At 33.7% G+C, this 12,180-nt stretch overlaps 1 long non-coding RNA gene across 1 annotated transcript in view; it reads left to right on the top strand.

Annotated features, from left to right (window-relative positions):
- Positions 1 to 11,839, top strand: part of LOC311435560 — a 66,802-nt gene extending 54,963 nt beyond the window's left edge. The window contains exons 3-4 of the long non-coding RNA XR_014692213.1: positions 8,197 to 8,402; positions 11,432 to 11,839. This is a non-coding gene — a long non-coding RNA (uncharacterized lncRNA). The remainder of the gene's footprint in view (positions 1 to 8,196; positions 8,403 to 11,431) is intronic.
- Positions 11,840 to 12,180: the final 341 nt, after the last annotated feature.

The following is a 12,180-nucleotide window of genomic DNA, read 5'->3' as shown; positions in this document are numbered from 1 at the left end:
ATCTATTTTCACATCTACGTGTTTTTAAATTTTCAGATTTAATCATTATGTCAGAAATTAGAAAATTATTGACATGCTTTTGTTTGAAATAGTTAATTTTAAATGAAAAAAAGAATCAAAATTATAAACACTGCTACTCTGTTTCCAACTATGAAGACCAAAAAAAAAAAAAAATGTAATATTTTCTGAAAATTTATAAAAAGCTCAAACAAGTTTCTAATGATCTAATAAAAGGAGGATCAATTTTAGCAGTTCTAGCAATGGACACATTTTAGTAATATTATTTTTCTTGGGTTAAAGTGTTTAATAATAATTATGCTTGTAATTGTGTAGCTCTGTAATACAGAACTAATATGCTATAATTGATATGCTATGTCTCTGTCTGGGTTTTACAGGTGTCCTAGGTAAGATTAGATATTTAAGGATGAGATATTTAATGACAAAGAGATGAGGCCTGTGATGACAGTAGACTTTGAGTAGTGGAGACACAGAATGTGGTGTAGAGGATTTCAGACATAGGATGATAAAAGATGGGGCACAGACACACTGGAGATTCCGTGGCTATAAGCAACTATTATCAGTTGTTTATCAGTTAAAGAAATGTATACCTGGATTTAGACAAAAGTAGTTTTAGTGGCAACAAAAGGTACAAAAGATATAGTGCCTGACATGTAATAAAAACCCTGAATATTTTAAAGTTGTTTGCAGACTGGAGCTTCAGATCAATGACGAAAGAAAGAGGTGTACATGCATGTTAGCAAGCTTATAAGAATGACCCCAAGCTTATAAGAATGACCCCAAGTGATGTTCAGGAAGAACATCAGGAAGACCATCATGTGTGCCACCAAGAGATTCCAGATATGCTGACTGAGTGGAACACCCAGTCACTCCACCACCCAAACCAGATTGGAAACATCAGTCATCAGACCCAGTGGAACAATAGACGGCTGAGAAAAACTCCAAGAGAAGAATTTTCTCTTCTAAATAAAAAATAAAAAAATAAAAAAATAAAATAATAATAATAATAAAAAAACTAAGCGTATAAGTTTAACTCTATTATTATTATTACTTGACTTTTTCTCTTAATGAATACCCAACCTGTATTACTATTCTTTCTTTTTCTCTAATAACCCAGCATTTAGAGTGCTTATGCAATCTAGGAGACTCTAGGATTCTATTAAAATCAGTAAAATAGAAAACTAAGAAAATTATAGTGTTATAAATGTAATGTTTGGTTTTTCATTAGCTCAAATCAAAGACAAATTTCAACTGAGTTCAACACTGCAAGAAATATACTCTGTTTTCTTGAAAGTTAGAAGAAAATAACTTCCTAAACCCTTAAAATGGGTATCAGTGTATGAAATGAGTTAGAGTGAAAAACACTAAATTCAGCTTTTTAAAGAAAAATAAAACATGCAAGTTAGGATTCAATTTCCATTTGAAGGCATCTTAATACTACTGTCTTCAGCTGTTTTCATCTAGAAGTCTACTCTTGAGATTAGAATAAATTACTTTTTTTTTTTTTTTCCTCCAAAGTGATTCATTTGCTCATACACAGATGTCAAAAGCCATGTGCCATGCCCTGGGGACAACCTGCCTAGCCCCAGCCAGGTGTTTCAGAAGAACATAGGTCTCAAGTGGTGTGTCATCTCTGTAAGTCCTATACAGACATTGCAGAATACCCAGGGCATCTAAACCAGCCTGAAACATTCAGTTTAGGCAACTGAATCCTTATCCCACATTTGATCAGATGAATCCAAGAGTAGACAGTTGCGATGGGCCTCATGGTAAGCACCAATAGCTGGCATCTCAATTACGTAAACTTAGGCAGTGAGTTAATATAGTTATGGGGTTATGTATAGGGTTATGTATGTGAGGAAAAGTTTTGATTAAAATGTTTTCTGAAAAAAACAAGTGGGGGGAAATGTTGACTTGGACCATTTTAGGTTAATTTAAGAAATTACATTTTTCTTCATCTGGAGACAGTATACCAGTAAAGGTGGCAGCAAAAGAATGTGGCCTATAACTCTTCAGTATTTCATCTTCCCCAAGAAAGAGGAAAAACTAGAAATAAGATTAGAACAAATGCTCAAGGATAGCTGTTGAATCAAGAATGTCCAAAAGTAAATGGAAATGGTAAGACTGGAAAAATTGTTCATGCCGTATCCAAATTATATAGACAGACTAGCACAGTCAGAAATCTTTGCCTTGTTACACTGTGAGGTATCCAATATACATCTGTATAAATAGCTTTTATCTGAGAAAAACTCAGGGAAAACAACAATTTATACATCTCCCTCTTTCATTTAAACATAAACCAGGAAATCTATGTGGTTGAAGAATGGATTACTGCCAAGGAAATATCAACAATAAAAGGGGAAAAAAAATCAACATGATATACCCATTTTGCATTTTTACTGCTAACACAATTGTTGACATTGTAAATTGACTCTTAACATCATAAATGGCTTTCTACACATTGTAAAGTAAATCCCGTAGACTTTTATTGGTATCATAAATGGCTTCTTAACATGTAAATGGCCTGCCTCGCATGGCAATGTAAATCCCATAGGCTTTTATTGACAATATAAGTCATATAGTGGATTGCATTTTGCTATCATTTGTTGGTTTTCATTTAAAAACTAAATAAAAGTTTGAGGAAATAAAACATAGGGATATGCACATTTCCAATTGTGGCCACCCTTGTTTTTCTGCTCCTTTGATGAATGTATAATGTCAAAGGTACTTGATAGTCTTTCTTCTGTTTAACTCCCATTTGCAAAATAGAATGGCTGAACAAGAGTTCCCCAGACTAGGCACTTCAGCAGGAACTGACTAAGTTGACAAAATGGATGTAAGGAACTGTAAACTGGTAACTACAGTCACTCACATTTACAAGAAAGATGCAAGGAAACATTTTGCTTATTAAAATTATGATATAGGCCAAATCCTTGACTGTAAAAACATCCGCTGTGTTGCCTGGATTGATCAAAAAAAGTCTGCCTTCCTGATGGTGACGAGCAGCAGCAGTTTAATAGCACCCAGTAAAACTCCAGTACATTTTCAGAGATAAAGAATAAACCCTACTGTTTTGTATGCTTGTATGACCCTGTGGGCCATGCTGTAATGATTTAATTAATTATTTTCTTACAGTGAGATTGAAGGCAATGATTTGACTGTGTGAGCCAACACATAAGTGCAAGCAATTTAGGGTCCACAGTTTAGCTAGGTATTACTCAGAACCTACCTTAATTGGATAATATAATGGTTTCTGTGCACCTTCATAGCACACTGTACATAGAAGACAAACCATGATTTTTTTTTTTTTTTAAAGTCTCTAATAAGATGCACGTTTATGATTATCTGTCTGGACCTAAAATGCAGAACCAAGTAGAGTTCACCAAGAGCTTAAAATGCATGACAATCACCTCATGTCAGCAAATTTAGCCCACCGATTTTAGGATTTCTGGACAACAGATAAGGAAGTACATAGTAGATGAGCTCACAAAACATTTGATGCACTGTCAGAATAGAACATGGATCAGATTTCATTGGATACCCTGGAGGACTTAACCCAAATTATTTCAACTTGAGTAGTACATATTTACAGAAGTATCTCCTTCTTCTATAATGGCTAAAAGAATTAGCTTCCATATTTGTACCTGTCCTTCTCTATTTAATTTATATATGTATTCATATATAATAATTATAACATTAAAACCGTCACTGAATGTACAGTATATTTGGATTATTTGTCCCATCTTGCTATAAGAATATTGCATGTGAGAGGAATCTGTGATTTACCTGTTTGGATGTCTACAATTCAGGTAAGGATAACTATGTTCTAACCACCATTATGGGAACTGCTCATGTATTTTATCCAGAGACAGTTTAATGCAAAGTACTATAAACCAATGACTGTTTAACACAATGGCTATTTACTTCAGATTTCTCAGGGAGAGTAACTGTTGGAATGTTTTCAGGAGCTACATCTAAGTGTCAAAAGGCACTTTTGAAAATGGCATTATAAACCCCAAATCAAACACACGATTGACCCTCTCTTATCAGTCCATTTTGAAATCAAGCTACACAAGCTCAGCTAACCTTATGGTCCTGGTTAGTAAGAAACCTGATATTTTAGCATGTGCTGGTAGGATAACAACTTTGGCAGCATTTATGAGTAGTGCAGTTCCTTCCATGTTGGCTTGATCTTTGGATTATGCCTTAATCACAAGGTCAATATTTATTTATTTATTTATTCATTTATTCATTTATTAAATATACACTGTGACGCTCTCCTTTTCATCAGTAAAAAGGTTAAAAAGGTGAACAAACCAACATTTCCTCAGTTACATATCAGGTCGAATACAGTTAATAACACCACAACTCTTTTTACTGAAACAGTTTTCCCCATATATAATTATATTAACAATCAAATTATGTTTCTGTTCCCATAATGTAATGAAATTTATTTATTTTAATTTAAGACTAAAAAGCAATTGCCAAACATTCAGACATCACCAGCTTCAGTAGGCAGCTTAGCTATTTAAATATTTAAGAGTTTCTATAAAATTGTCTTAAATGATAAAAGGTTAGTCGACCAGTTGGTGTGACTTTCAAAGTTAAGTCATTATCCATAGTTAATGCTCCTTGTTATAGTAGATAGTAATCTGTACTTCTTATAAACTGTCACTGCCCACAGCATGAAAATATTTCTGATCCATCTAATAAAAATTTGTAGTGTCATTCCCTTCTAAGGCTAGTGTCATATCCCTTGTAGCAGGTATCTATGATGTTGGGAAGTTTCAAAATGTACTTGAAATTTTATATGTATTTATATATTAACATATATATATTAGTATACATATGTGAACATCAGGTTTTTAGAATTTTGTCTAGACAAGTTTTGAGAACCTGCAAGGAAGGAGATATCACATGAAATCAAGACCTCAGGACTGGATACTCAATGCCACCTTGTTCCAAGTTATTTATGTTTCAAAGGAAATGAAGTAATTCACTATTTTTAAAGGTCTGGACTCAGAGTATGTAAATATCTAAATTCTGTTTCTGAAAGCTCTTAGGAGTTGCCAGGATGTTTGTAATGAAGTGGAATTTAAGTATTTCTTGCTTAATAACAAACACAGAATTTATTGCAAGTTAACAAAGCATTTGGTTTACATATCCTCCTTATGATTATGCATAAGTGATCTTTCTATTGCAGTGAGGCAATAGATATCTCTAAGATGCCTTCTACCATGTATCCTTTTTACAATGTAATTCACAGTCTGAAAGTCATTGGTCATTGCTGCTTTATCTACCTGAATAAACAGCCTGACTTACCATGCCTAAACTTATAAACATACTCCTGGGTTTGTAGACAACATCCTGTACAAATTCAGTGTTAGTCTGCTTGTAAACCAAGAAGACTCATGCCTCCTGTGGAACTTCTCTAGGTGATGGATGCACTTTTCTGCCTCCCATCTCTGGAAAAGTGTGGAAGCATCTTTGTGTATGTCTTGATTTGTGAAGAGCTTATATAAAAGCTAGAGAATGAACATTCTCTTTTCACCTTCTTTATCACTGTGTCTGCCTGAAAAGTCTGTGAGTCATGAGAACCATCTGGTAGCAAATGGTGGCTTCTTATCTGAATGGTCCGCTGTACATCAAGCAAAGCACTTGTGTACCTGAAAGAATGATTCAGAAAAAATCTGGCTAACTACTATTTTCACTATTGACGTTTAAGCTAACATCTAAGACACTGTTAACACTTCTATTTTTGGGTGAAATTTCTTGGATTTCCTAAATTGCCACTCTTACTAAACTGGATACATATGTATATTTTTCCCTTGTAATTTCTGTTAGTGGTGAAAAAAGACGCATTTCTGTTTGCCTAAGTATCCCAAGCAAGCCTAATTTGCTAGAAAGATATAGACCATGCCTAATTCACTTGCAGTAAATATGAGTTTAAAAAACTGCTTCTGGGAGTCCCTTTCATAAGAAACTAGTGACTGGAACATTGGCTCTAAGGCTAGGATGTCTGGATCTTGCCCTTCTCATGCAATATGAATCCAAAGCACCTTAATCCAAAATTGAGAAGCTAATCTTCATGGGAACACTCCACATTCCTCCTGCTAAGTCGGAGTAAAGGAGTAAATAGGAACAGTCACTGCATAGCCTGGTGTTCAGACTAAAGAATTTAGAAGAACAACACACAAGAGGGAGCTGGTTTCAAATGTGGCAATGCCAGCAATTAGTTGCAGGTGAGGGGACTGGAATTCTGGTTCTTAGATTGCTTCTGTTTTTTAGCTAATGACTAAATTAATATAAACTGTTTTAAAAGCTGAGTGAACAGGAGTGGAGACTCATGTTTTAAGTAAAGTTCCTTTTTGCACTTCTATTTGTGGTTGACTCCCTTTTAACGTGTTTTTTATTTTTTTATTATTTTTTTTTTAATTTTTATTTTTTTCCAGTTTTTCATTTCTTGGTGCATAGCCTCAGCAGATGAGAAAACTAGAATAATTGATAGTATGGTCAGTGGAGAAGCTTCTTTGGTCGTGAGAACATTTCATTAACTTCTGTTCATCTGAAATATTTAAGTACATTATGCATTTTCAAGTTCCCAGTCTCTGTATTATACAAATCATCGACTATAGGGAGTTTGTGGTCCTGAAAACTCCATTAAACAGTTCTATATCTATGTTTTAGGGATTGTTGTACTGATCATAATATTTAAGGACTTAGATAATATCTTAGGACAACTGAAAGATTGTCCCCTTGCTTTGAGGCTTATAATCATGGCTCAGTCCTAATGAGGTCAGACAAAAAGATGACTTTCATAGTGGAAAAAACAAGCAGATCAGCACTGGAAACTTTTCAGCTACTAAGACCTCAAGGTCAGATTTTTATATCTTAAATGCCTCATTGGTTTTGTGCACCACCATTTGCTGTGGTTTGAGGATTGCTCTTCACAATCCATGCTGACAAGATGTCTCTTAGAATATTTTTTTTGGAATAGATAAAGGGCACTATCACAGCATAAGTGTTGAGGAGATTGACTCCCACAAGCTCTCACTTATTATGCTCCCAGGAAAAGAAAAACTCTTCTTGGGTATTGTGTGATGTTTGTAAATGGCCCGAACAGTGTCATATCAGCCATTTGTTTCTCAGATGAAGACTGTGTCACATTTGTTTGTTGATTGTAGTAAATTGCTCTCCACTGCAGCATATGACCAGTGGATTACATTTCCTTTTTTTTTAATGAGCATCTGTCCTTTCACCTTAAATAGTATAATGCAACTTTTATATTCCTAGTTCATATAAGAGAATGTGGGCCAGACAGGGTAACCAAGAAAGGGTTTGACCATTGAGTTCAAAGAGAACCTGAGCAGACTTGCATTTCTGATGCTGTAGATGATGCAGTGAAATGGATAGCTGACAAACACTGGTTGCCAGAGTAATAGTCCTGGACTGCTCAGAAAAATAAACAAACAGCAGAATCAGCATCATCATTTTTGGAGGTTATTATTGTACTCATGATAAATAAATTAGTTTTCCGAGAGTTTATTGGAATATATTGAATTACATAAAATTTTTATTATTATTTTTTTAATTATTATTATTTTATTTTTTTTTTTTAAGAAGAGATGACTTGCTTTCTCCATATATATTTTTGTCTCAATTGGTTGTGGAAGGAGTCAAGATTCACAAGTAATACAGGTTAACTAAAATAAATTCCTCTAAGCAATAATTATGTGCATTTTTCTGCCCCTTCATGGAAGCTGTTTGAGATCACAGCACAAGAACTATACCTTGTGTGAAAGATCTAAAAAGTGACAGATATAAAATAATCACAGATTGATTTAAATAAATACCTTCTAAAACCTAGCCAAAAGAAGTGAACTTCCTGGCTTATTTCACTTCCAGGAAAAGTACTTCCTTACATACATCTTCCATGTTTTTAGCAATTAGGGTGATCATAGCCTCCGTTGAGACAATGGTATCTCAGTGGGTTGTTAGATTGTTTATGAATTGTGTTTGCAATGTTGTAGAAAAACAAACAAACACAAACTGTTTAAAGAGATTTTTTTTTCCCATCAGAATGTAGAGAAAACGTATTATTAATGGTTGTATGATTGGTTGTTTTTACTTTTTTACTTTTTTTTTTTTTTTTCTCTCTCTCTCTCTTTAAATTTACAGGATCAAAGGAACCCCATGCAATCTTCCAAATGAAGGTGAGAGTGTTCTAACACAAAACTGATCATCCCCAAATTTTGGACCTTAGAAGATCAGAATTCTCAGAGGAACTGCTTTTTTTCTGCAAGTGATTATAAAATAGATTAAGCTCAAATGCTGGATTGAATTTGGAATCTGACAGCTTCATATTTTGGCTCCAAAATTTAAAGGTAGAACTTGTATTATATATCACAACAGCAAAAATTTTGATTACATCCTTGTTTTCTTACTGATTTCTGCAGAACAACTGAGAACATAACACAGGAAAAAATGTATTGGGATTCAAAGGTCAAAACTATTATAGCAAATTATATTTCTGTGTAAAATGATAAATTAATTTTTTTTTCCTTTGATCTAATGAAAGTTTTATATATATATATATATATAAAAAAAAAAAAAAAAAAAAAAAAAAAAAAGCCTGAGACTTCTCTATCTTATTAGATCATAAATGAAGAGTAACCCCTGTGATCTAAGTTAATGTAAACTATAATCTAATCCTCCCTTTTCTTTAGGAAATTATTTGAAGGTTGTTGGCATTCTGCCACATTTAATAGAACATGTTATCTATTGTCAGTTTTCCTCCCTGAAACCAGTTCATCATTTAGTTTAAATGTGCTTTAGGAGTGTAGAGAGTTGTTTAGCGCAAGGTCTTTTTCTTTATGTGAACTTTGCACTTTCATAGACTCATAGCTCTACATCTTCCTTTGCTTTGCTTTTATTGGCTTTGAGAAGAAATCATTGACTTTAACTATAGTAAGATATGTAATTTTCTCCTCACCTTCACCTTGCTACAACCCCTATGGGTGGTTATATGGAATGCACATGAAGTAGATAATATTTGCAAATCTTAAGAAAAACACAGACAACAGAGATGCAGAACTAGCTTGTTGGTTGAGTCTTTTTTCCTTTCAAATTGACTATTTCTTTGGGTAAAATGAGCAACAGAAGAAGGCACTAGCTTTCCCAAAGAAGTTTCAGGTTCTTTTCTTTACACCAAAAGTAGAGCTAACACCATAAGAAACAGTATACTACAATCATTTTTTCCAGTGTAATGCTAGTAGAAAATAGGGATTACAAATTGGGAAGGGTTTCTTTTTTCCCTTTTAACATTTTTTTTCTCTTCTTTTACTAGCCTAATGAAAGCAATTGATAAATTGATATCCCAAGACATTTTTTGAGCAAGTTTCTATTCTTATTTTTTTTTTTTACAGAAAATAATTGTCTCAGAACAAAACAAACAAACAAACAACAACAACAACAAAACTAGTCCCTTGTTTATCGCTGAACTTCTGAGAAGAGGCACAAGAGAAAAAAGTTTCATTTGAACCGTAACATGTAATGGAATTATTTGCGTTTTATAGTACAGCAGACTCTGAAGTGAACACTTGGATTGCTGCTAGGTTTGAAATAAATACATCTTGGTAGATAATTTTCCTTTCACAGAAATAAGGGTCTGATAGAGTCTGGCTGAGGTGTTCAACCTGATCTCCTAGGGTCACCAGGAACAATTGGCAAACAAAGTCGTAAATGAAACTATCACCAACACTATAATACCATTAACATAACAGTGCCAGAAAGATGCAGTGCTTAAAAAACATCAGGTGTGGAACCAACATGCTATACTAATATTGCAAATGGTTACATCCTCTCCTTTTTTTTTTTTTTTTCCTTTCAAAAGTCAGAACAGATGTTTGTATAAATGAAAAGTATTATATCTTTTGTTTAAATGATAATAAAATTATTCGTGCTAAAATGCAATCTATAAAACCAAACAACAGAATTTAAGATGAACTTGTATCTCTACCTGATACTTTAAGCCAGATCAGGACGAAAAGCTTATTTGAAGTGAATTAGAGCTGCAATTGAAAAAGGGTGTTAAGTCTGGCCACAGCATCCATAATTTCCCAGGGATGAAAAAGTGTCTTAGAGGATTGTAGTCTCATTCTATCACCTCCTGATCCGATACATAGTTTGTCTATATGACAGGGAGACAGTCTATATCACTGTCTTCTCTTTTTTCAAATGATAATCACATATGCACCCATATCTGAAATTCATATACGAAATGCAGGAAATTGCCTTAAGACTTGATTGAAGTTTTTCAGAATCCACCTCAGAAATTTTTGCTTTTGTACAGTTCAGATCAAAATAGTTCAACTGGTCCAATGGTGAAAACAGAGATAATGAATTGCATTTACGACTATAAAGTCATGATTTTATTCTTTTTTTTTCTTTTTTTTTCTTGCAATAAGAAATAAAAATTCATCTGAGCTGTCTCCTTTTCCTTGTAAATTTTACTGTAAAACTGTTTTCTTCTGTTTTTTTTTTTTTTTTTTTTTTTTTTTTTGTTTTGTTTTGTTTTGTTTGTTAGTTTGTTTTTGATTATTCAAGGTTTGTTGCTCAGACAGTTCTTGCTAAGTATGTAATCTGAAAAAATGACTGCTTTTCTTCATCAGTGAGTCACAAGATATCTGCAAGGCCAAGGATATGGTAACTGTACAAAAAATATTCTTCCTGAGTTTTTGTTGTTCTCTGTCACAAACAATGAAAGTCTCTGCAAGAGTATACCCCAAAATCCAAGTCCAAACCAACAATTTTAAACTTCTTAGTAATACAGCTAATGTCCTGGATGCTAGGAAGATCACAAGTTATCAAAGTAAAAATTTGGTTTGTTATATGCTTCCAGTGATATTCAAACATACATTTCTCTTGTGGCTTCTCAGAAACAAGTTTATCACTGACATTGTTAGGATCTCAGGAATGCCGTGCACTCTCCATCCCCGATTCCCAAATCCAAAGTTGTTAGAAGAAGTGACAAATAAAAGTGAAAAAGAAAACAAAAAACAGACAATACAAAATGGCATAAGCTTCCTTCTGTTTTGTTCCTCTTTCTTGGTTTAGGGGAAAAATAGTATTCAAAGATTGCTTAGCATATGTCCAGCCTCATTATCTCCATACTCGTGAACTAGGTCCTAGTGAAGATGGGAGTAATTTTATTTTATTTTATTTATATTTTTTTATCTTTATGACATTAAAAAAAATTAAAAGTTTCATCAACAAAATTCTGGCTGTTTGTGTAGGTTATCTTCATTTCAGCTGTATGATTCTCTTTAAGATGTTATGTTTTCCCACACATGACTCTGATTACATTTTGTGCTTTGTTTGAGCTCATGTGGGACATTGTTTTTTTCCTTCACAGATGCCAGTCCAAATTGCATCGACTGATTGTGTATGACCACCGGGGCTGACAACTGTGACTTAAATGGGACAGCATCAATTTTTTTCAGACAGGGAAAGGTCATTTCAAATTCAGAAGTCTGTACTGAAATGATCCATAGAATTGGAGTTATTTGTTTGAAGGTTAACATTTCAGTGATGTACGCTGTCATTAATATGATTAATATTTGCTTTATGATTGTCCAGTAATAACTGTAAAAACAATGAGACTGAAGAGACTGAAGCAGGTTGTTGTTTTCTAAGCCTATAAAAAGAAGAAGAAAAAAAAAAGTGGCTTTGAAAATAATTGTGAAATGGGTCTGTCCTAGAGACAGAGTGTCCCCACTCAAGGGAAAAGAATTTGAGAAAGACACTTGACATTAAATGTAAAAATAGGATTCTGTCCCTGATGGCCTTCATTATGACAATTCCTTTTCACTTCAATGTGGTAGTTTTGCTCATCTAACCTTATTAAGCAAGAGTTTCGAGTTATTTTCTTTAGGATAATAATATCTTCTGCAAACTAAGGTACGTGTGGAAGGCCTGGTCTCTATAAAGAAATATGGTTACACCACCAGGTTAAGAATTTATGAGAGGTGGATACTGGTGTTTTCATCATTTATATGACATAAAATTTAACTCTTTCCTTGCAGCATAAAACAGAACAAATTGTGTAGGCAGTTCTGAAGATTATTCCTCCCAAGAACCATCAGGGTTAAGACTGCACTAAGT

The sequence above is a fragment of the Aythya ferina genome (genome assembly GCF_964211825.1).
Source record: "Aythya ferina genome assembly, chromosome: 4".
Classification (NCBI taxonomy): domain Eukaryota; kingdom Metazoa; phylum Chordata; class Aves; order Anseriformes; family Anatidae; genus Aythya; species Aythya ferina.
This window is presented reverse-complemented; position numbering and strand designations above follow the sequence as displayed.